The sequence below is a fragment of the Pseudophryne corroboree genome, chromosome 2, assembly GCF_028390025.1.
Source record: "Pseudophryne corroboree isolate aPseCor3 chromosome 2, aPseCor3.hap2, whole genome shotgun sequence".
NCBI lineage: Eukaryota > Metazoa > Chordata > Amphibia > Anura > Myobatrachidae > Pseudophryne > Pseudophryne corroboree.
In genome coordinates, this window is record NC_086445.1 from 464,061,791 (window position 1) to 464,088,254 (window position 26,464).

Consider the following 26,464-nt stretch of genomic DNA (forward strand, 5'->3'; position numbering starts at 1 on the left):
AGAATCTTTGGAATCAAAGGGAGTGGTGGAAACACGTACACCATCTGGTAGACCCATGGAGTCACCAGAGCGTCCACCGCCTCTGCTTGTGGGTCACTCGACCTGGAACAATACCGCTTGAGCTTCTTGTTGAGGCGAGAGGCCATCATGTCGATTTGTGGCATTCCCCACCGACGTGTCAAGCACCCGAACACCTCTGGGTAACGGCCCCACTCTCCCGGGTGGAGGTTGTGTCTGCTGAGGAAGTCTGCTTCCCAGTTGTCTACTCCCAGAATGAAGAACGTGGACAACGCGACAGCGTGTCTTTCTGCCCATAGAAGAATCGTTGTTACCTCTGACATTGCTGCTCTGCTCTTCGTTCCGACTTGTCGGTTTATGTACGTTACTGCCATCACATTGACCGACTGAACCTGAAAGGCTTGATCTTGAAGAAAATGCGATGCCTGTAGAAGGGCGTTGTAAATGGCCCTAAGTTCCAGAATGTTGATCGGAAGAATGGCTTCCTGACTTGACCTTTTTCCTTGGAACTGTTCCCCCTGGGTGACTGCTCCCCAACCTCTGAGGCTTGCTTCTGTGGTTAGCAGAATCCAATTTTGAATCCCGAACCTTCAGCCCTCGGTTATGTGAGAAGTCACCACAGAAGAGAAATCCTGGCTTTGTCCGGCAGGGTTCACAGGTTATCCACAGGATAACAATGGGATATGATGGAGCGACAGTGGATTTGCACCAATCAGTCAAAACTTTCCGGCCTCCCAGCATGCAACGGGCCCGTCCATATATCCCCGCCCCCTGGCTCAGACAAATCTGTTTTTTGTTTGTTGCTGCAGGAGCCGTACCATGGTCAGTTGGCTGCTGTTTCTTTAGCAGCCCTAAGCTTTCTTATTTTATTTTTATAGTCTTACTATTATTTGAGTGATCTTTCTAAACAGCGTCTTATATGCATATTGGAAAGAGTTGCTCCAATAACTCTCCGCCGGATCGTGACAACGCTTACCCACGAGTACAGTGCTGTTTCGGTGGGCGTCTGTGTCGGATATACTAGCAGGTCCAGCAGACATTATCAGGCTGTGGCCGGAGCACGGAGAGAAGGTAAGGCATCGATTCCGCTTAGTTGGGGAATACGGACACAGCCGCACTGTATTGGGAGGAGACTACCAAACAGTAGCTGACGCGCCGCCACAACGGATGCTCCAGCGCTAGGCCTTAGGGATCTTAGGCACCAGGAATAGCATGAGGCTGTGATCCCTAGGGTTGATGTCAGCAGTGGGGAGTCAGACGCTCTCCTGGTCGCCCCTCCCCCCGGTTCATGACCAGTTTCCGCCGAGTCTCCCGCCATGAACTGTTTTCCTCGCTTCCGTCTCAGACGCTACTAGCTACACCAGGAGACGAGGGGACCTGGTCGCAGCATAGGCGGCTGTGTGACCGAGGCGTCTGTGTTCACTGATGGCTACCACGAGGGGACCCGGTCGCAGCATAGGCGGCTGTGTGACTGGTGCGTCTGTGTTCACTGAGCGCTACCTCGAGGACACCCGGTCGCAGCATTGGCGGCTTTGTGACCAGTGCATCTGTGTTCATTGAGCGCTACCCCGAGGAGACCGGGTCGCAGCACAGGCAGCTGTGTGACCAGAGTATCTGTATTCACTAAGCGCTATCAAGAAGGGATCCGGTCGCAGCATAGGCGACCGTGTGACCGGAGCGTCTGTGATCACTGGGTCAGGAAGCGGCAGTGTACACTACTAGCGTCTGTATTCACTCAGCGTTCGCTAATGTATTGATTGATCCTGGAAGCGGGGTGAGTCTCCCTGTATCCCACTCTACTGAGTACGGGTAATACAACACTAAGTCTCTATCTACCTTTGAGTACGCATAGTTAGATAAAGTATCTATTGCATATGAGTCTGTACAATTACTGTTGTTTCTTTCGCATTGCATCTGAATATGTTAGATCTGTTCTTCTAAACATGATTCAGTAAGTGTGTGCTCCTACATAAATAATGTTATTTGTAGTTTATAATATACTCATATTGCTTATTATATTAATGTGTCTGTCTGCTAGTATTTAGGCTGACTTTACTATATGTCTGTCTAGTCTGTCTTACAGATCCTCAGTGCTGATGCATGGAGGGTCGGATGAATATCGTTTAAAGATTACAGTCACAAAATTGTGTAGTATACTGTGGAAGTGCTGATTATTTATCATGTATAAGAGCGGCAAAGGTGAGGACACTCATATTATGTTTGTTTTACAAAAGCTGTATTGTCCTCTCATGATCTGGTTCAGGATGGTTCATGTGCATAGTGTTTAGCTTCAGCAGAAATACAAGGCAGATTCAGGTACAAATGTCTCTTCCTTGGGCTATCTTCGCACACATTTTATCCAATAAGCTGAATGGATAAATCTCTTCAGAATCCTGTACCAGGTAGAGCCTTTACATGCAGATCCATCTATGGTGCATCACTCCCAGCAGCAGCTTCTCAGAGCAATGGTAAGTAAAATCTTCACATTCACAGGCTACACATTGTTGAATTCATCGGAAGATGAAAGTCCAGTTTATTCTACTTCATTTTACAAAGAAGAGGTTGGTCTCAGCTGGAATATAGCTGAGCTAAATAAAGCATCGAGGGAGCCTGGTTAAAAACCTAGGCACCTGTATTTGAACATCCTAAAAACCTGAGTTTCCGGAGTCAGATCAGCTGACAGAAATCAGGCAAGAGGTTGGGCTATGCCTAAATAAAAGTTAGAATCCTAAGAATTTGAATTCTAATTACCTTCTTCCAGTTGGGGATGTTTAAAAAGAGGTGGCTCCTAAAGTAGTTATGCAAGTGATCTACTTTATCTTTGCTTTCCCTGTCTAGGGCAGTCATAGGGCCAAGCCTTGGTTTTGACTTAAATGGCAAAGACAGTGGTTGTCTGGGCTAATGCAATTGAAGGAGAATCTTTTCATTAACGGCAAAGTTCTCATATATTGCAATGATTCTGGAGAAACACTAATATATTGGCATTGTATCCTCTGGGGCAGGGGTGGCCAACCAGTCGAAGGCAAAGAGCCAGAAAAGATCCATAGGCAAGCGCAAGAGCCACTATCATGCGCGCGTCGAAGGCGTTCGCGCAAAAATGGGGGGGTGGCCTAGTTGTCACAAAGCCACGCCCCATTTTTGTGCATACACCTTTCAGTATGATGTTTGTAGGAGTGTGACCTTGTGTCATAACCCTGTTTAGTCATGTTGTACAGTGCCACATACATATAAAAATGCCAAATAATGGGTGCCACCACAGTGCCAGATAAATATATGACCCCAGTGCCAGATACATATACGCCCCCAGTGCCAGATATGCCCCCACGGTGCCAGATACACATGTCCCCACAGTGCCAGATACACATGTCCCCACAGTGCCCCCCACAGTGTCAGATATGCCCCCACAGTGCCAGATATGCCTCCGATGCAGATACACATGTCCCCACAGTGCCTCCCACAGTGCTAGATATGCCCCCACAGTACCAGGTATGCCCCCGATGCAGATACACATGCCCCCACAGTGCCAGATATGCCACCGATGCAGATACACATGTCCCCACAGTGCCTCCCACAGTGCCAGATATGCCCCCAGTGCCAGATATGCCCACACAGTGCCAGATATGTCCCCAGTGCAGATACACATGCCCACACAGTGCCAGATATGCCCACACAGTGCCAGATTTGCCCCAGTGCAGATACACATGCCCACACAGTGCCAGATATGCCCACACAGTGCTAGATATGCCCCAGTGCAGGTACACATGCCCCCACAGTGCCAGATATGCCCCCAGTGCAGATACACATGCCCCCACAGTGCCTCATATGCCCCAGTGCAGATACACATGCCCCCACAGTGCCTCATATGCCCCCACAGTGCAGATACACATGCCCCCAGTGCTGATACATATGCCGCCACAGTGCAAATGCACATGCCCCCAGTGCTGATACATATGCCGCCACAGTGCCTCACTCCTCCCCCTCCAAAAAAAAACAAAAAAACAAAGTGCTGCTTACCGCACTGCTGTGAGGGGAAGGAGAGCGCAGCGCGCACCTCTCTTACTCCTCCGTCGGCGCTGTGTATCTTAGCTGCCGGTCCGCGAGCTCTAATTGGCTCACGGGCCGCCGCAGAATTTAAGATACACACCGCCGCTGGAGACCTGCTGCTGCGAGTCTGGTGTGTCGGGCAGCATTGGCCGGGAGCGCATCGAGCCGCATGCGGAGGATGAAAGAGCCGCATGCGGCTCGAGAGCCACGGGTTGGCCACCGCTGCTCTGGAGCATTAGCCTCAATCATTTCTGCACGCAGAGCAGTTTTGGCTGGAAGGTGGAAGCCGATTCAGAATTTAGGAAAGGTTCGGAATCGTTGTCCTATCTGGAAAGTTTTTCTTTGGTAAAGAATTAACAGATATTCTGAAATCAGGAGCAGACTCCAAAAAGGTCAACTTTCTTCCACATACACAGTTTTAAAATTAAAGTTCTGTTTTTCGGCACCTAGGTATGATTCCTAGGAGGACTAATAAGGCATGGGCTGCCATAAGTCCGGTTAGATCTACAGCTATATCACACTGGATAGGCCCAATCTCATCTAAATTTGGAGGATAAGCAGTGTTGAGCCTGGTTGATACTCTGATACGAGACCATCTGGTCAGGGGCTGTAGAAAGATAAGCTATCAGTAGCATGGTATGGGCCTCTGCCTAGGGACACCAGGATGGGGGGGGCGATTTCTTCAGGCATACAGTTCTGACACAGTACTAGGTATGTTTTGGCCTTTACAGCCATCTCGGGAACAGATGAAGGACAAGGCTTGCAAGAAGCAGTTCAAAAATTGCTTCAGCAGGAGTAGTGATTCCAATTCCTCTTGCAAACGAGGAAAAAAGTTTTTACCCCAACCTGGTAAATTCAGAAGCCAAACGGGTCATTTCGGCCTATGCTCAATCTCAAAATGCTGAACAAATAAATTTGGAACCTCGGTTGCACTTGCAATCGTTATGTTCCTTATGCTTGGCATAGAGCCAAGGGATCAAGGCTACCCCTGGATCTACAGGATGATTGCCTTCAGGTGCTATATCATTGTCCATCAGTGTTATTTAAGGGTTTGCTATCTTCCAACAGCATTTTTTAGTTTAGGACTTACCTTTTCGGTTAGCCTGACTATTTAACAAACATATGAAGGTGAGCACATCTTATCTCTGCTAGCAGTGGTTAAGAAGTTTCTCAGACCTAGACGATCTTTAATCCTAGCACGCAGGGATTACCTTTACGTCCTCTGCAACAGACAATAACCTGTATGCAGAGGCACAAGTGAATCAATAATGAACCATTAAGCGTCTCCAGTTCCGTCACATCGGATGATTCACTTGGGGGGCTGTACTGGATCAGGTCTGCGAGAAGTACATTTTACCTTGCAACAAAATATCCAGGGTGTAGTCTAGGATTCAAGTTTTTGTCACATAGTCAAACGGATCTATTCACGCAACAAAGCGGGTGATGGATTTGATGGTATCTGCATCAATCATACTTCAGTATGCACAATTCCTCTCGACGGCTCTGCAGCGTCTGAATTTTACCAAATAGAATCTACAGTCACACAACACTGTGCCCAATCTCAATGGATTGTGGAAGATGGGCAGTGTTGTATGGGTTGGTACTTTGAGGAACCACCTGGGAATACAAGGTGCTGTAGGTAATTATGGTAGGCTTCATATAATGAAAACGGAATGGTACTTACGATAAAAGTAAGAAGGTCGTCAGCCTGGTGGAAACAGGCTTCCCAGCTGGACAAAGGGAAATCCTTTTGGGTATCAGATTTGAAAAATTCTGACACTGAGGAACAGTGTCAGGAAGGTTGTGTTTCTAGAGAAGTAGGTCGTATGCCAATTAAAGGTGGAACCTTGGGCCACATATAGGACATTGGTGTAGGCACAGGAGAGTCCTCAAGGAAAACCAGTCCAGTGCCGTGCGGACTATGCGAGTACCTCAACATCAGGAAGGAACTCGCAGCCGAAAAGCGATGAAAAGGGTAAAGCACATACTAAGATGGGCAGAACTTCATCGTTCAACCAGGTCTGCTATTTTCATTCCGGGAAGCCTAAATGGGGAAGCAGACTTTCTCAAGTTGACACACCATTCAGGAAAATGAATGGGCTCTACACCAGGAGGGTTACGGATTTCGGTGAACTACAGGTTGTCAAAGATATATCTCATGGAGTTTTTGTTGGAACAACAAAGTGCTCACATAGGGGTCAAAAACAATGGATCCCAGAGTGATCTTTGTGGATGTCTTATCGGTGAGATGAGACATTCTTCTGGTTTTGATTTTTCTCCAATCACCGTATTACCAGGGTTATGAGAAAGCTAAACTGGAAAACCAGCAGAGAATGGCAATGGATACTCCATTTCTGCTCTCCCAAGGTCCAGAACTACTGACGCAGGGTCCTGGTTATCACAGACATCTGCATCTACGGTTCTTGATGGCATGACCTTGATACATTTATCCTGAAGGTAACAGGATGGTTTGCAGCAGGTGATTTAAACAAAAGGTCAGAACAAGGAACCCTTCTTTAGCTCACCTTTATCACCAAATATGGCAAGCCTATGTTCAGGCTTGCAGTGAGGTTGGATCTTAGATCTTTCAGAGTTCTGGGGTCTTAGCATACTTTCGGGCACGAACGGATAAATCTTTAAATGTGGCTCCCTTGGAAAAGCAAGGGTCGGCATTAACTGTAGGGTTCCAAAACGAAATAACTTACAGGATGTGCATGCTTTTTTCCAGTTTATGTGGCGCATTCAGCCTCTGGTTGTTCCTACAGCGCATGGGACGGGTGTTAGTCATTGAAGCCCTTCAAGTTGCCCAATTTGAACCACTGGTTAAAATGGATCATAAATGTGTTTTCTACTGACTAAGGTGCCAGCTAGAGGAATATCAGAGCATGGTCATGTTGTTCCCCATTTCTGATCTTTTATCCACATAAACCAGTTCTCAGAACTAGGTCAGGGTATATTTCCAAGGTGTTGACTAAGTTCCACCTTAACGAGGAAAATATTATCCCGGTTTTTCAGGTTCCGGGCCTCGCAGCGGGAGATGCATCAGTAGACGTGATCCATGCATAAGGGATCTACATGTAATATACCAGTGCCATCAGGAAAGAGATTCCCTCTTCACTCGCTATGGATTTTACAAGAGAGGATGGCAGGCTGGTAAGCAGATGCTGGCAAGATAGCTTCAGAATACAGATTTCAGAAGCATATTCTCTAAGCTGGTCTCCCTATTTTAATGTCTCTGTTCATTCTACCTATAAGGTAGGTCCTTTTTGGGTAGCACAATGTGATGTGTCTAAACAGAACAGGGTTGTAAGGCAGCCACGTGGTCTGCCGTTTACACATTCAATAGACATTATGCCTTGAATACCTTTGCCTGTCACAATGCTGAACTCCGGCGAAGGATTCTCCTATGCATCAGGAGCGTCCCCACCACTAAACCGCTTTGGGAAATCCCATTGTTATCCTGTGGATAACCTGTGGGCCCTGCCGGAGAAATATACGTTATGGTAAGAACGTACCGTTGATAACAGTATTTCTCCTAAGTCCACAGGTTCCACAGGGATCCCACGCTGATGCACCTGATTTGAGGATCCTTTTTTACTCACTAAACTCTTCCTTCTTGTATGGAAGGGTGTGCATGTGAGGTTCTTCTCGCCTGGTTAGGGTTCTACATGCTGCTCCTGCCTTCTGCTTTGGAATACAACTGATTTTCCTGAGCCAGGGGGCGGGAATATATGGACGGGCCTGTTGCATGCTGGGAGGCCGGAAAGCTTTGACTGATTGGTGCAAATCCGCTGTTGCTCCATCATATCCCATTGTTATCCGTTATCAACGGTAAGTTCTTACCATAACGTATATTTCAGCGACAGACGGATCCTTTGGTGCATGTGAAGATGCAATCCGGACCATTTGTCCAACAGATCCAGCTGGAAGGGCCTTGCATGAAACCTTCTGTACTGCAGTGCCTCGTAAGCGGCCACCATCTTTCCCAGAAGGCGAACGCATAGATGCACCGATATCCAGGTTTGTCTTAGAACATCCCGCACCATCGACTGGATCACCAATGCCTTTTCCAACAGAAGGAATACCTTTTGTGCCTCCATATCCAGTATCATCCCCAGGAACGGAAGCCTCCGTGTTGGTTCCAGATGAGATTTTTGTAGGTTCAGAATCCACCCGTGATCCTGGAGTAGTCGGGTTGAGAGGGCAATGTTGTCTAACAACCTCTCCCTGGATGGTGCTTTTATCAGCATATCGTCCAGGTACGGAATTATGGGGCAGATGTATTACCCTGGAGAAGGCATAAGGAAGTGATATACCAGTGATAAATGCAAGGTGATAAACACACCAGCCAATCAGCTCCAATATGTAAATTAACAGTTAGGAGCTGATTGGCTTGTGCATTATCACCTTGCACTTAACACTGCTTTATCACTGGTTTATCACTTCCTTATGCCTTCTCCAGGTTAATACATCTACCCCTATGTTCACTCCCCGTTTGCGGAGGAGAAACAACATCTCTGCCATTACCTTGGTGAACACCCTCGGTGCCGTAGAGGCCAAATGGCAGTGCCTGGAACTGGTAGTGACAGTCCTGTAAGGCAAACTAAGCCTGATGAGGCGGCCAAATCGGAATATGAAGGTACGCATCCTTGATATCCAGAGACACCAAGAATTTCCTCTCCTCAAGACCTGAGATCATCGCTCTCAGAAACTCCATCTTGAACTTGAACACCCGTAAGTATGGGTTCAACGACTTGAGATTTAAAATTGGCCTTACCGAACCGTCCGGTTTCGGTACTACAAACATGTTGGAATAATAACCCTGAGTTTCCAGCTGAAGTGGAAGTGAAACAATGGGGTATATTTACTAAGCTCCCGATTTTGACCGAGATGGCGTTTTTTCTTCAAAGTGGCATCTCGGTCATTTACTAAACAGTAATCACGGCAGTGATGAGGGCATTCGTATTTTTTTGCAAGTCCAAGTACAAAATTACGAATGAATACACCATCGGTCAAATTACGCCTGTTTAGATATGAATCTCGGTCATTTACTAACCATTCGTAATTGTATTTGCTGCCGCGAAAATGCTTTCGCGGCCGCGAAAAATTACAATTCGCATATTTTTCCTAAAAAAAAACGCGCCAGCCTTTGGAAACCGCGTTTACATGTGTACTTAATTATCCATTACTCACCCCTGATTTTTTGGGCCTATAAAAGTGTTTCAGGCACATTCTGAACTTCTCTCACTCTGAAATGGCGGCTGTGGTGTGTGGCAATGGTTTTTTGTTGGCTGTGGGATACGTTAGACTGCTCCATGAGGCTTCCAGGAATCAGGACCAGGTAAGTGAACATGGCCAACAGGTTGTCCAGGTACCGCGGAGGCTGCGCCAGCCTCGTTTATTTAGAGGGCGTTTAAACTTAAATGCATTGTCCGATGATAGGGTCATACAGATGTTCCGCCTAAATCGAAACAACATTTTCCACCTGTATGACCTTGTCAAACTGGGCATAGACCCTGAGACAGCACGCTCTCGCTCTGTCTCAGGCCTACACAAACTCCTGGCTGTGTTACACTTTATGGCTACTGGGAGCTTCCAGGCTGTGGCAGGCGACGTCATTGGGATCTCACAGCCCACCTTTTCAAGATATTTGATGCAGGTGAGTATAAAAATACATATGCGGTTATGGCTAAGTGTTGCTTGTGTAAGTTGAAACACCACAGTATTGTAGAGAATACCTAACATGACACTCACCTTAGCTTCTTTAATGTCCACTCAGGTTTTGGATGTGTTGGAGCCACACATTAAAGCCTCAATCTGCTTCCCTACTGAGGAGTCGGAGTGGAGTGCTGTCAGGGTAGCTTTCTATGAGCTTGCTGGCATGCCCAATGTGCTGGGGGCCATAGATTGCACACACGTTCAGCTGAGATCACCTAAGGGCCGCCAGTATATATATACTAATAGGCATATGGATCAATCAACTAATGTCCAGGTGGTCTGTGATGCAAATTTAAAAATTATGAGTGTTGTTGCAGGTTACCCTGGTGCCTGCCATGACTCCTTCATCCTCAGTCAGTCATCGCTCTTCGAGAAATTTGAGGAGGGACAAATGCCTGATGGCTGGCTGTTGGGTATGTTGAAAATGTTTTGTGTGTCTGTCTTTTAACCACAACCTAGAGTTTGGAGGAGGTGAAAGAATAATCTAACATATGTCCTAATGTTGACTATATATGTTTTTCAGGTGATGGGGGTTACGGCTGCTACTCTTGGCTCCTTACTCCATTGTCCCAACCTGATTCTCCTGCTGAACACAGTTATAATCATGCACATAAGGCTACGCGGAATGTGATAGAAAGATGTTTTGGGGTGCTGAAGTCACGTTTTCGGTGTCTGGATAAATCTGGTTGCCTTTTGTTGTATAGTCCCTCAAAGGTGACTCGAATTGTGTTCTGCTGCTGTTTTCTCCATAATCTGTGTTTAAGTCAACATCTGGCACATGGTGAGGGAGAAAGCAGTCAGCAAGCAGAGGAGTTAGATCCATCTGGTGACAGTGTGAGTACAAATGTAGGGAGGCAGGTACGTCAAGAAGTGATCCTGCGATATTTTACAGGTCAGTTTTATTATGCTGTAATTATCCTTCACTAAACACTTTGCTCTACTTTCTATTGTGTGTTTTGTTACTTACTGTTTGTTGTTTATAGTGGTGTGTCCATTGTGCTTGGTTGATGCTAACAAAACATTTACAGTCATTACCCTGGAAAAACATACATACATACATACATACAGACCAGCTTCATAAATTTTGGAGACGGACACAGGAATGTGTTTTTTAGACAAATTTTTTTATTTATTTTTCAAAAAAGATTGTTGTTATTTTTTTCGCTTGTGTGTGCTGGGTGCTGGCTCACTGGCACGTGCTCTTGAGGAACGCCGAACAGGGGAGGTTACTGGCGTTTGGATAGGGGTCGTGGTCCCCGAGCTGGAGGTTACTTGCTGAGCTCCCATCATAGAAATATTGCTGCTCAAATTATTTAAACTTGCAATCAGCTGAGTGTTAGTAGCAGTGTGGCTAGCTACAATCCTGGATAAGGACTCATTCACCACTTGATTGTGTTGAATGAGCTGAACGAGTGCCTGCTGATGGCGCTGTTGCTCATCTATAATGCGGGATAAATGTGCATTCATTTGGCTGTTTTCAGCCCTAATTTGCTCCATTGAGGTAGCCATTCGCCCTACTTGTACTATCAGTCTGCCCGAGTTGCGACTAATACGCGGTAGATGATGGGGCAGACTGGCAAGGTGTTGTGTATGTTGGGTCAGGCTGGCATTGCTTTGGGCCTGTTGGCTTGTCCAACTGGCCCAAAATTCGTCTGGAATTTGGCTTGGGGGCGGAGCTTGTGCCAGTTGGGGACTGATGGATGCTTGGGGTATATCCTGCAACTGTATTGGCAGGCTTGGGTCAACAGCTGTAAGTTGCAGTGTGATGGATGGCTGTTGGTCTGGGCCCTGCTGGTCCACGGCGGACATCAAGTTGTGCTCTGTATGGGGTGGGCAACATGCAATGTTTTATTATTTTAAAATTTTCATGGCTAATGCAACACATTAATACATTCATAATACTCCATTTTTTAATTATTAACACTTGATTTTCACAACTTTAACAATTTTAAAGCTATTGTTAAAAATATACCAACACAGGCGCTAACATAGACAGATTTGCATATTCATCACCTAACTAACTCCCCTCCACACCATTACACTGTTAGATTCCCTCCCCTCACCACGATATAGACTACTTACCTGTATAGTCCAGAGGAGCAGAGCAAGTAAGCCATCTACATACTGGACAGGGGCGATGTGTGAACACTATAATGGTGTGGTTTTTTTTGGGCCAAAATTTAATTGTATTCATATTTTTTGAAAATGTGAACGTGTGTGTGCTTAATTTTTACTCAAATCTGATATTTTCCTACAAATAGGTTGTCGAGACCATCCACTAAGACCTTATATAATTTGATTAAAGCACCTTTAGCAATTGAAGACGTTACATCACATTGCTTGTTGTTGAAAACATGTAAACTCCAAACCAACTAACAACATATTAAGTGTACTGTGTATATTATTGCTTATGTGTTTAATTTATGTTTTTACTCACCAGATAACTGAGGTGATCTGGGCTCATCACTCTGCGAACTCGCCAATAGTGCCAGTGGTGGCTGGGGTGACACTGCCGAAAGTCTTCGCCTGGGTGGGGATGATGGAGGTGCTGAATCCGAGCCAAGACGCCGTGTCTTAGTTGGCCTCCTGGGTAAGTGGCCCAAGCCCTGTGATGGCCGCCTTACAGGAGGTCAGCTTCCAGAAGCAGAACCTAGGTGCAAAATTTAAAATTAATATTTTGTACTTCTATGTGTTTACAGAATATGTGACTACAGTGAAGACTTACCTGCAATCCCAGCCTCATCCTGACTTGTCTGAGGCCTGTCTGGGCGGTTGGTCTGTGTGACTGTTGAAAAAGTGACCCCAACATTATTACCATGTTTTTAGAAAAATGACCCACTGAAAACCATTAATGTACTGTAAGCATCTATTAGGTATTGTTTAAACCAAATATTTAAGCTTAAGAGCTTCTAGATTCATGATTTTGAGTTGAATTTCAAAATGTACTTGATGTGGCACACAATAAATTATTTAAAAATTAGATTTTTGCCTCAGATATTGCAGAGATTGAGTACTTGCAAATGTTTTAATAATGTAATGTAAAAAAAATTGCACCGCTTTTCAGTTAGTTTAAAAAAAAAACCTTTCTTTTTCATCCACTAGGGGTCACTGGAGTACTCTTGGGATATGGACGGCTTCCACAGGAAGTAGGCACTGAATAAATTAATTTTGAAACTACACCTCCCCTCCATATCCCTGAGTACCTCAGTGTTTTTTCTGTGCTCGACACAGTTAGTAGGCTTGTGGCTTTGCTGCCACAGAGGTCCACATTTCATTGGAATTTTTTCTAAGTTTTTTTTTTTTTTTTTTACTGTTTCAGTTAGATTGTTGCGGTCGATTTACCGCCAGCCCTCATAGCACCAGGCCAGTGCGTCAGGTTCTCAGCGAAGGCTGAACGATTTCCAATGAGAGACAATTACAATTATTGGGTGTTTTACTACCTATCGGAGTGTACCCTACACAGCAGTAGGGCTGTTGCTTCGCCCTGCTTTGGTAAGGGTTTTGAGGTAACAAGGCTGTAGGGGCAGGGCACTCCAGTTCAGGTTTGCCCTAAATAAAGACCACCTTACACTTCTTGCTACCTACAGCTTCTTTGGACGTTGGCAGTTGGTTCTTGCGTTTTCAGCTTCGCTAGTGGCGCATAACGTCCACTTTGGCTACGTTCCTAACAGGCGGAGTCGGATTCCAAACGAGATAGATCGCAGACCAAGTGGGGGGGGGGGGGAATCTGATTTCCTACCATTGTCTACGCGAATTCCTGAACGATTCCGTCTCAACTACTTCAATTCCTAGGCATGATTCTCGATACGGTAAATCAAAGAATTTACCTACCCGAACAGAAAGTACAGGTCATTCGTCATCTGGTACAATTAGTGCTCAAGCCACGCACAGTCTCGGTTCATTTGTGCATTCGCCTATTAGACACAATAGTGGCGGCTTTCGAAGCGCTTCAGTTCGGAGGACTTCACTCACGTCCTTTTCAATTGGATGTGCTCGCACAGTGGTCGGGCTTGCATCTGCAGATTTACCGCAGGGTGAGGTTGTCTCCAAGGGCCAGAGTGTCTCTACTCTGGTGGCTCAAAGTACAGAATCTAACCGCAGGGAAACGGTTCGGTGCCTGGAATTGGATAATTCTCACGGCGGACGCGAGTCTCAGAGGTTAGGGAGCTGTAGTTCAAAATTATCAGCTCCAGGGTCTCTGGGCGGTTCACGAAAGATTGCGGTCTATAAATGTCCTGGAACTCCGGGCAATTTACAATGCGCTACGACAAGCAGTGCACAGGCTGCAGGCTCAGGCTGTTCAGGTGCAGTCAGACAATGCGACGGCGGTCGCATACATCAACAAACAAGAAGGAACGAAAAGCCGTATGGCAATACGGGAAGTAGCTTAAATCCTCTATTGGGCCGAGTATTACCAAATGATATTGTCGGCAGTAGTCATTCCGGGAGTGGACAACTGGGAGGCGGATTATCTCAGCCGTCTGAATTTTCAAGGAGAATGGGCATTAAATCCAGAAGTATTTCACATGCTGGTCCAGAAATGGAGTTACCCGCAGGTGGACCTGATGGCTTCTCGCCACAATCATCAAACGTCCCAGGTCGTGTCCAGAACGAGAGATCCAAAGGCAGTGGCAGTAGATGCTCTCACAATCACGTGGCCATACAGTCTCGTGTATCTGTTTCCACCATTTCCACTGCTCCCTCTGTGGCTAAAACGGATCAAAGGAGAGTTATACTAGTGGCGCTTCTTTGGCCTCGGAGAGCTTGGTTCTCGGATCTCCGCGGTCTACTCGCAGTCGGTCTTTGGCCGCTCCCACTACGTTCTGACCTGTTTCAGCAGGGTCCGTTCCTTTACCCCGATTTAGCGCGGCCGCGTTTGACGGGGTGGCTGTTGAGACAGCCCTCTTAAGAAGAGAGGGCATTCCAGAATCGGTTATACCAACCATGTTACGAGCTAGGAAGCCGGTTACGGCAGCTCATTATTACAGAATTTGGCGTGCCTATGTAGGTTGGTGTGAAGCTCGGAAGTTTCCGACATCATCTTTTAAGTTATCCCGTCTTTTGTTATTTCTACAGATGGGGTTAGATAGAGATCTGAGTTTATCCACACTTAAAGTGCAGATATCGGCGTTGTCCATTTATTTTCATAGTAGATTGGCCCTATTGCCGTCGGTTCACACCTTTATGCAGGGTGTCCTCAGAGTTCAGCCTCCATTCACTCCACCTACTGCGCCATAAGACTTGAATCTGGTTTTTAGATTTCTTACAGTCTTTTTATTATGAACCCTTACAACAAGTGGATATTAAATTTCTCAATTGGGAAAACAATTTTCTTTTAGCCTTAGCGTCAGCAAGGCGTGTTTCAGATTTGGGTGCTTTGTCGTGCAAGCCACCGTATTTAGTGTTTCATGATGACAGAGCGGAACTCCGGACGAATTCCGCTTTTCTACCAAAGGTAGTGTCATCTTTTCACATCAATCAACCAATAGTAGTTCCTGTGTTACAGGAGACTCTGGTAGGTTGGATGTGGTACGCGCATTACGCATTTATGTATCCCGAACGTCGACCGTTCGTAAGACGGATACGTTGTTTGCTCTCTCTGATGCTGCCAAGATGAGTTGGCAGCTTCTAGGCAGACCTTATCCAGTTGGATTAAACTGACCATACGTCAGGCTTACCTTCATGCTAGGTTACAGCCGCCTACATCAGTAACAGCTCATTCCACACGGGCTGTGGGAACATCATGGGCAGCGAGTCATGGAGCTTCTACGACACAGCTTTGCCGGGCGGCCACATGGTCTTCGGTCCACATGTTTGTGCGCCTCTACAAGTTTGATACGTTGGCGGCATCAGCATCTAGCTTTGGCCGCCTAGTGTTACAGGTGCCAAACAGCTCTCCCGCCCACGGGGGGAAACTTTGGTACGTCCCAAGAGTACTCCAGTGACCCCTAGTGGATGAAAAAGAAAATAGGATTTTGGTACTTACCAGGTAAATCCTTTTCTTTGAATCCATAGGGGGCACTGGACGCCCACCCAGAGCAGTTTACCTGGTTTGGGGTAGGTTCAGTAGATCTTATGGTAACACATTTTCACCGACTGGTTCAGATTAACAAGTTCTAATCAGTTATGGTGTCAACTGTTTAGTTGTCAGTAATGTTGTGTCAACTTTATTGTTGTCCGTTATGTTATATGTAATTCTACACTGTCAACCTCTCTATCGCTCCTGTTCGGCTCAGTAAAAAACACTGAGGTACTCAGGGATATGGAGGGGAGGTGTAGTTTCAAAATTAATTTATTCAGTGCCTACTTCCTGTGGAAGCCGTCCATATCCCAAGAGTACTCCAGTGCCCCCTATGGATTCAAAGAAAAGGATTTACCTGGTAAGTACCAAAATCCTATTTTTGTTGATTTTAAACAAACACACATGTTCAAGCATTATCGCCAAAAATTGACCCAAAAAAAATTTCATTTTTTATAAAACACTGCACATGTTTTGGCACTAAATTAAATTGAAAAAATTGCTAAAGCAAGGAGAAAAAAGCACATTCTAAACACAAACACACCTTAAGGGAGCATAGGCCTGCAATCTGTTTTGTGTTAAAAAATGCATCCTTTACACTTTAAAAATGATATTATCTACATTTTACAGACATTTTAAGAACAATATTACAAATCAAACTTACCATCCTGCGTGGGTCGGTCCGAATCCCGGACATGAGTAGCAGACACCACTTCGCCAGGAATCAATGCCCGCACAGGCTCCTCCCAGTCCCGATAGCTTACACGTAAAGGTGGCCCACCTCCGGTTCTCCGTGCAGATTTGGACTCTTTGGCCATCTTGGCCTTGACACGCCGCTTAATATCATAAAATCGCTTGCGGCACGTGTCCTCTGTCCGCCTCACCACACCCTCACTATTCACAGCAAGTATGACTTGCCCCCACAGGGCAGACTTCCTGCGGGAGGACACCCTGGCAGCATCCTGACCAAACAATTGGCGATGGTGCTTCATCAGCTCACGCACCAACGCCATGTTTTCAGCATAGCTGAACTTTATATTCCTGCCAGTCTTGGTAGTGGTGCGTGGCTGCGGAGCCACAACACCATCACTATCACTGGAAAATACAGCAACAGGCACCCCCTCCTCCTCCTCCTCCTAACTAACCTCCTCCCTCTCACTACCCCCCTCCACCTCACTACCAGCCTCCACCTCACTACCAGCCTCCACCTCACTACCAGCCTCCACCTCACTAACCTCCGCCACCTCACTAACCTCCGCCACCACACTGACCTCTGAGTCGGACATGACAAACAACATAAAACACTGAAAAATGAAAACACAAAACACACTCCTCCACTACTCCTACTACACACCACACAGCCAACACACACGCTCACTCACTCACAAACAATGACAAAAGACTGAAAAAAAAAAACAAGGACAAAAAAGTTTACAAACTGTGAAAAAACAATACTACAAAGATCACAAGACTACTAACACACACAGTACAGCACTCAACAATCACCAAACTCCTCTCCAAATCCACCAAAAACTCCACCAAACTCACCAACTCCAAATACACCTTCCTCTCTCCTCTCCACTAGCTAAACCCACGAGGTGCGGAGTGTTTGGGGCGTTTTTATAGTAACATGCACAGACACTCCTCCTTCACGAATACAACCAATCACGGCCGCGTGACGAAAACGAAACTTAGGAGTAAAAACGCGGCAGCAAATTCCAAATCACTGCCGTAACAGACTTGTGACGCAGTCGTAAAAAAAACACAACGCGGCCGCGAAATAGCAAACGCGGCCGCAATCTACAGCAGAAAAGCACGAATGACATCGACATCGGAAGATACGGAAAATACGAATACGACAGCTTAGTAAATTAGTCGTAATCAATTCAAAAAGTTGCAAATTTACACTGTCGATGTCAGTCGTGATTGAACTTGAACATGATTCTGAAAATTACGAATCTTAGTAAATAAACCCCGATGACCTGAGTCTGTACCAGTTTTTGAATTGCTTCCTGTAAAGTCATACTTGCTTCTTGAGAAGCCTGATTTGAAGAATCTGTGAGGTGGGAGTTCCTGAAACTCCAGTCTGGGCTATAAGATCTTTGACCCAGGGATCCTGGCATGACATTGCCCATATGCAACTGAAGAATCGTAACCGGACTCCCACCTGCCTGTCTTCCAGGCAGTGCTGTCCACCGTATGCTGAAGGCTTAGAGGAAGCAGAACCGGGGTTCTGTTCCTGTGAACCTGCAGTTGCTGGTTTTCTGGGGTTACCTCTATTGCCTTTGAAGGCCGTAGAAGAACTTTTGGTTTTATTTTTAAACTTCGCTGTCCGAAAGGACTGCAGAGTTGGAACAGTGTAGCATTTTCTAGCCAGGCGAGCTGCGGAAGGAAGGTATGTAGACTTACCCGCCGTAGCCTTGGAAATCCACGTATCCAGTTCATCTCCAAAAAGGGCTTCCCCTGTGAAAGGTAGGCTTTCCACTCCTTTCCTGGAATCCGCAGTCCACTGGCGTGGCCATAAGCCACTGCGTGCTGACACACTGCCATGGCAGTGGAGCGTGCATTGAGTAATCCAATTTCCTTTATGGCCTCCACCATAAAGTTAGCAGAATCCTGTATATGTTGCAGGAGTGAAATGATCTCCCCCCTGGATATGGAATCTAACCCGTCAATTAGATTTCCTGACCATTTTGCAATGGCCCTAGAGATCCACGCACAAGATATAGTGCAGAGGTTCTCAAACTCGGTCCTCGGGGGCACACACAGTGCATGTTTTGCAGGTAACCCAGCAGGTGCACAGGTGTATTAATTACTCACTGACACATTTTAAAAGGTCCACAGGTGGAGCTAATTATTTCACTTGCGATTCTGTGAGGAGACCTGCAAAACATGCACTGTGTGTGCCCCAGAGGACCGAGTTTGAGAACCTCTGCTATAGTGGGTCTCTGGGCCACCCCCTCAGCTGTGTACAGAGATTTGAGAGTGGTCTTAATCTTGCGGTCTGCAGCATCCTTCAAGGAAGTTGCCCCAGGAACAGTTAAAACTATCTTACGTGACAACCAAGAAACCGTTGCATCAACTATCGGTGGGTTTTCCCATTTTTTCCTATCATCCTGAGGAAACGGGAAGGATGTGAGTAACCGTTTTGGGACCTGAAACTTCTTGTCAGGATTTACCCAAGTTGCTTCAAATAGGGAATTTAATTCCTTAGATGCAGGGAAAGTAGCGGAGGATTTCTTTTTCACATTAAAATAAGATTCCTCCTCGTCCTCTGACACCTTATCAGGGATGTGCAGAACGTCTCTAATGGCTTCTATCAGGGCCTGTATTCCCTGTGACAAAGCTGCATACCCCCCTCCCGAGTCCACTTCACCCTCCTCCGGGTCTGATACATCATTATCATCGGTATTAGTTTGCATGATTTGAGCTAGGGTACACTTCTGTGGCAAATGGCAGGGGTCTGAGACCCTGGAATGACCACTGAATCTCTATTCATCAGGTCATCAACAGAATGTCCTAAGTATTGCGTCTCCTCATTTTGGGATAATTTATTTGAAATATTCGAAATCATCCCTTTTAACTGAATCTAACCATACTGGTTCAGATCCACTAGCCTGAGAATGTGTACTATCCTGAGTACACGGTAGTGAGCCCCCAGATTGAGAGAAACACTCTGCTGTGCATGAAACACACTCCTTTGACATAGTAAATGTAAAAGAACACGAACACACACACACACACACACACACACACACACACACACACACACACACACACACACACACACACAGTGATGGATAGGTTAAAAGCACAGTTAACCCACACAGAGCCCACTAGGGAGAGACAGAGTATGATGGAGCCAGGCACACATCGCACTTATAGCTAATTATATTGTAGCTGGGTCGCAAACTAAGCATTTGTAATAAAGGCTCAGTATTCTAATACTGCTCCCCCCATTTGCTATGACCCCCTGGTACCGCTGAGCCAAGCTGGAGTCCTTGTGGAGGAGCTGTCCTTCCCTGCCAGTCTGTCTGTGTAGAGCTGCAGAGGGAAAATGGCGCTGGTGAGCTGCTGGATCCACTCATAGTGAAGTCCCACCCCCGTAATGGCGCGCGGTTTTCCCATTTTTTTATACTGGCTGAGGTATGTTTGTTGCTTAACAGTGGGTTAGAACCCCTGTAAGCTAGTTTGCCAGTGTGGGTATTTCTTTAGTGGCTCAGCACGCCCCTCACAGCGGGACACACGTCATCCTGAGCCCTGGAGCGCAGCCTGCATGTCAGCGCTGCGCTCCATACCCTAATCATGCCGCCAGTGAAGCCGGTGACCCGCTGTCACACGGCCGTCTACTCACCCACTCTTCTGTCTTTGTTAGGGGTGGCTGCGTGCTGCGGGTCTGTATGCTCGCTGTGGTGGGGCTTGCGAATAGGACCCTCAGGAGCTCAGTGTCCTGTCAGCGGGGAACAGGACCATTAACCCTAGGGAGGTTGGGCCATCCCCCCCCCCCCCCCCCCCCCAAGTCCCACGAAGCAGGCAGTCTGGTGCCAGATAGAACTGCCTGAAAATAATAAAATAGAAAATAAATGCAGAGAACTCTTCAGGAGCTTCCCAAGCGTGACCGGCTCCTCCTGGCACATTTTCTAAACTGAGTCTGGTAGGAGGGGAATAGAGGGAGGAGCCAGCCCACACTATTCATTTCTTAAAGTGCCCATGGCTCCTAGTGGATCCGTCTATACTCCATGGTACTAATGTGGACCCCAGTATCCTCTGACGTAAGAGAAATTATATGCTACGTTACAGTGATTTTCAAGAATGCAGATACAGCCGCAGTCACACACAGAATATAGGCATGCCGCATATCATTTTAATTAGCAGAAGCTGCTTGTTCCCCTAGGCATTTGCCTAGGGCTGGCTCTGGATGTGGATATGGTAGGGTGGATGGTAAGTCTTTGGGTAGAATGAATATCTTTAGCAGACAGTGAGGAATGTGGAGTGCCTAGGATTTGGTGATATGTTGCAACTGGCTGTTGAGTACAATAATGACAGCAATAATGACTTGTGGGTGTGGTCTGTCTGCTGGTTGTAGTACTTGAATGAAGATACCTGCATTCTAATGAGGAGAGTCGGTGGAAATAATGGGGGTAATTCCAAGTTGATCGCAGCAGGATTTTGGATAGCAACTGGGCAAAACCATGTGCACTGCAGGGGAGGCAGATATAACATGTGCAGAGAGAGATAGATTTGGGTGGGGTGTGTTCAATCTGCAATCTAATTTGCAGTGTAAAAATAAAGCAGCCAGTATTTACCCTGCACAGAAACAATATAACCCACCCAAATCTAACTCTCTCTGCAAATGTTATATCTGCCTCCCTGCAGTGCACATGGTTTTGCCCAGTTGCTATCAAAAATCCTGCTGCGATCAACTTGGAATTACCCCCAATGATGGAATAGAGTAAAGTAGGAGAGCAGAGTCTGCAGAGAAGTAACCTAAGGGTTTATGTACTGTACTAAGCCTTGGCGACAGAGAAAGTACCAATCAGCTCCTAACTGCCGTGTTACAGGCTGTGTTTAAAAAATTACAGTAGCTGGTTGATTGGTACTTTATATCTCTCCAATGCTTAGTACATAGCCCCATAGGGAGTAGATGCATGGTGAAGAGATATGAGTTAGTTGACGCATTTATTAAGATATTGGAGAAGTGCAGGTTGGGAGACCAGAAGCCTTGGTCTGGGCTATCAGGAATAATTGGTCCTGAACAGACGTTTTGTGTTTCCTGATGACTATACCCTCCCCCTATGGCAGGCATTCCCAACTTTGGCCCTCAAGGCACACTAACAGTGCAGGACTTGGTTATATCCAGGCTTTAGCACAGATGGATAAATCAAAATAAATGACGTACTAATTAAGTCACCTGTGCTCAAGCATCGATATCACTAAAACCTGGACTGTTAGTGTGCCTTGATGACCGAGGTTGGTAAAGCCTGCCCTATGAGTAGCACCGTGGATCAGTTTTCTTTTTTGTTACTATGAGACAGGTCAGTCTCATGGTTTGGTAAGTATCTTGGATGGGTAATTATGTGGTGGTGGTGGTTTTATAGGACTGGGTATTACTTATGTGGGGATGTCAATATTAAATGGGGTCCATTAATACATTGGAAGAGCCTGCTAATGCAAAATTGGATCTTTAGTAAGTATGACATCTATAAAAATTACCTTGAATGCTAGATAGTGAATATTGTGGAGTGAGTTTATTAATGTGTGTTGGTTTGGAGGGGAATTTGCCTATGTTTGCTCTTAGTGTGATTGCTATTTAATGTCAGTGTTGGTTGGGGCATGGACGCCTGTAAGTGAATTTTCAGTTAAGTGTAATTATTGTGCTTACTATTTGGAATCAGTATGATTTACCAGCAGGCGGGATTCTAGCTGTCCATATCATGCCCACCAGAATGCCGGCAGCGGGGCAAGCGCAGAGAGTCCCCCACGAGAGAGAATAGTCCTGTTTTGCTGGGATTCCGGCGTCTGTATACTGCTCGCCGGGATCCCGACAGCCGGCAAACTGAACAGATCCCTGCTATTTAATGTTTGTGCAAGTTAGAGGGAGTATGGCCTGGAGTATTCACTCTGCTTAAGTTTCCAGGATTTGAGTAGGATCTATTCCCTTTTAAATAGTCCCAGCATTCAAGTTTCCAGCAAGAACATGCATAGTCAGCTGACAGCTTGATTTTAAGGTGGACTTTCGTATGATTTTCGGCCTGATAGGAACAGTTGTGACGTATGTTCTCTGCTCCTGCATGCAATTCACCATTGCTATTTACTCTGCAATCAGGGTACTGTGCAACTAGCCCCAAGCCGGTATCTTCTCTAAGAGACAAAAAATAGGATTTTGGTGCCTACCGGTAAATCCTTTTCTCTTAGTCCGTAGAGGATGTTGGGGACTCCAAAAGGACCATGGAGTATAGACAGATCCGCAGGAGCTTGGGCACACTATAAAGACTTAAACTGGGTGTGAACTGGCTCCTCCCTCTATGCCCCTCCTCCAGACCACAGTTAGAAAACTGTGCCCAGGAGACATGGACATTTCGAGGAAAGAATTTATTGTTATAAACACGGTGAGTGTCATACCAGCCCACACCACGAACATACTGCAGAACGTGGCATTCAATAGAAAGCCAGCCAACGGCATGAACAATACACAGCCACATGCTGAGAGAATATGTAACACAACGCGTGTGCCAACACAACCAATTAATAAGACATCGCATGCCAGGGCATGAACAATGGCAGCAACAGCCTGACAGAGAAGAAACACCACCAGAGTGTAACCAAAAGCCATAACTGCAGACACAGTACGCACTGGGACGGGCGCCCAGCATCCTCTATGCACTAAGAGAAAAGGATTTACCGGTAGGTACCAAAATCCTATTTACTCATACGTCCTAGAGGATGCTGGGGACTCCAAAAGGACCATGGGGTTTATACCAAAGCTCCAGAACGGGCGGGAGAGTGCGGACGACTCTGCAGCACCGATTGAGCAAACAAAAGGTCCCCATCAGCCCGGGTATCAAACTTGCAGAGCATAGGAAAAGCGTTTGAACCTGATCAAGTATCCTCTCGGCAAAGTTGAACCGCCGAGACTCCTTGGGCATCCGCCCAAGAAGAGCCCATCTTCCCAGTAGAGTGGGCCTCCACCGAATTCGGTGACGGCAATCCAGCCGTAGAACTAACATGCCAAATCGCAACACAGATCCAGCGTGTAACAGACTGCATAACGCAGTCACCCAAATCATGCTGGGAACATACCGGACAAACAGAGCCTCTGTTTCTCCAAACTGCGCCAAATTGGCGACCTAAATATTCAACTCCCTGGCGACATCGAGAGAATTTGAATCAGCTAACGCCTAAGTAACCCCCGGCATCAAAACGGGCCAATTTCTGCGGAACCCAGAAACCACTCTCGGCAGAACTACTAATCGAGTTCTCCAGTCCTCTCTATCCACATAAAAGATCAAACACGGTTCTTGTGAGACAGAACCACCACTTCCGACACCTGCCTTGCAGACATCAAAGCCAAGAGCATGACCACTGTCAAAGTCGAAAAATATCATAATGCATATGCCTTGTACTAACCCCATGCACATGCCCGCTGCTCGTGCACTCAGTCCGCCGTGCGTGCACATATCCGCAATTTGCGTAGGATCGCTCCGGCGATCATGCGCATGATATGGGTATTTACGGCGGAGTTTGTGAGCGTGTAGCGTGTTATTAGAACATTGCATATTTAGCCCATATAGCGTATATTGTAGATACAGTTCCCCTAGACCATGTCAGCGAGTATTATTAGTTTATACAGTTCCTGGACAGAGAGATTCGCCTTTGCATGATAGGAAGGGTCAGATAAAGGTTGGAAGGTGATGTCTAGTATCCAGCTGTAGGGTATTTTGAGGGTAACATTCCGGTGTTAGTTAGAGAAAGATCGCTTGTTCCTGCGTATAGTTATGTACAAAAGTAGATTATGAACATTAACTGTATTTACTGTAAATTACATATGTGGCGGGAATCCAGAGGATACCACCCACAAGAGCAGTTGGGAATGACATCGCCCACCTTTTCAAATCCACCTATGACCTTTGCTGTAATGTGGAGACATATCTCTGTGTCCAATGAACAATGAGATTACAGTGACCATTGTATTGTGTATGCATGTTGTGTATAAAAGAACCATTGTGGCCTGGCCGGTCAGAAGACTCTGAACGCTATCTACCTGATGAGCGGAGGACCGGATTCGGGTTGCGCTTGCGAATATTCTCACGTACGTACATTCTCTGTAGCCATTATTCTGTTTAGATTTACTTGTTAGCCTGTAGTGTATAAATTGTATTGTTTGTATCTTTTGGAATCAATCCACGGTGGCCTTAGAACCCTGTGGTTTCAACTACAAACTGTGTTGTGTTTTCACTTTCCTGCATGGGCTTTAAAGTAGATTTATCTGTATAAGGTGTATCAGCATTGATAAGGTGTACGCACTGCGGGTACCCTGTATCGCCAGCGCTACGTAAGGTTTAAAGGTATAACATCATTACAGTACTTTACTGTTAAAGGTTTAAAGTGTAAGCATATCATTACATTATATCATTAACAAGGTTTAAAGGTTATCCATTGTGTGTGCGCTCGCTGTGTGTACTCTGTACACTCAGCGCAGCGTGCGTACGCCAAGTGCGTACCACGTGCAGGACTCTGTACGCAAATAGCATACAAAGTGCGTAGCACGTGCACGTAGTCTAGCGCCCATAGCGGCTCAACGGTAATAGTGTACAAAGGGGTATAACTTTGCGGTCTAAGATAATACCGACATTATCAATTGGGAGCTCGTCCGGTTCCTTCTCATACCCGCAGCCTAGCAGAGTTTTCGCAGACTTAATCTATCAGCAAAGGGCGGAGTATCCCCTGTAAACCTTCTCATGGTCAGGAGATATAATAAGTGCTGATTAGATAAGCGTCTGCCCTGCATGGTTTGAAGGGATGCTAGAGGGATCCGTAAGGTAAGAACGCAAAAGCTATTCTTTTTAAAATCTGTACATTTCTGTTTTGGCGCCAAATGCGCACGCAACACCCGCCTACACCTGTATTTTGTACTTTGCATATCTGCTCACACCGTTGCCATAATCACTGATTACTAGATTTATTTTGATCTGTACTGGAAAATTTGTTGCTATTTAGTTAACATATAGAGTTAATATTTAAGGGAGTAAGTGTAAAACGCACACACAGCCTGTAAAGGTTTATACAGTAAAAACTGATTGTGTTAAGTGTTTGTGTTAAGTAAGTGATTATAGTTAAATATCGCTTACATTTATAGAAGTGTGGGATTTGTAGTACTGCGGATGTACGGCCTTTGTACACGTGTCTCGGACAGCGTTCGGTACTGCGTACGCAACGTAAAGGCCTACACACGTGGCGTGTTTACGCAACGTGCGTACAGGTACGCCCACTTAATACAAATCACACAATAGCATTGTTTCAGTTTAGGCGATACGGTAGCCACGCGATAATAGCACAAATTTGTTCAGTTTCCAATATTTAGTTTAAAAGAACCTTCTCTTACTGTGTCACCTCTGGGACTAGGCTGTTTTATCTGAATGAAAGTTAATTTTCTGTACAGAAAAACCAAAGTGTATATGAGTGAACGAGCGTGAGTGTGCAAATAAAGGTTTTGTGAACCCAGAATTCGGGATCCCGTAGGAGACCACATCAGGTGAGTGGACACTTGGTGGCGTGGGAGTGGCTTTCTCACGTTAACATTGATTAAGGTATAAAGGAGCAATTAGTATAACAGCAGACCAAGAAGTCAGCGAAGTCAGAAATCCGCTGACAAAGTCAAGCGAAGCTCTGAATACCGTGGCCTGAAAAAGGTCAGCGGTGAGAGCGCAGCCCCGGGGGTTTGCGTAATACCCATATAAGCCTGTTCTGAAAAGCTCCGGCTGAGGTTTCGCAGCCTGAAAAACGATTCCATTGGTCGTACAGCGGATAAGTAACAGTTACTTATACGCCGTGCGATTGTACCGCACGTTAGTTTGTGCAATAGTTAGTTCAACTTGATACCCATTACGCCATTTGCGTAAAATCGCGGGATCGTAGACGCTAATTGTACACGCAACGTGATTTGTG

At 46.1% G+C, this 26,464-nt stretch overlaps 2 long non-coding RNA genes across 2 annotated transcripts; one reads left to right on the forward strand and one right to left on the reverse strand.

The window, feature by feature from the left end:
- Nucleotides 1–11,146: 11,146 nt before the first annotated feature.
- On the reverse strand, nt 11,147–12,563 carry LOC135050881 (uncharacterized). The gene is made up of 3 exons (XR_010241897.1): nt 12,506–12,563; nt 12,218–12,430; nt 11,147–11,600 (listed from the first exon to the last, which is right to left on the reverse strand). It is a non-coding gene; the product is annotated as an uncharacterized LOC135050881 (long non-coding RNA).
- Nucleotides 11,533–12,549, forward strand: LOC135050880 (uncharacterized). Its single transcript, XR_010241896.1, has 3 exons — nt 11,533–11,609; nt 12,221–12,370; nt 12,480–12,549. It is a non-coding gene; the product is annotated as an uncharacterized LOC135050880 (long non-coding RNA).
- Nucleotides 12,564–26,464: the final 13,901 nt, after the last annotated feature.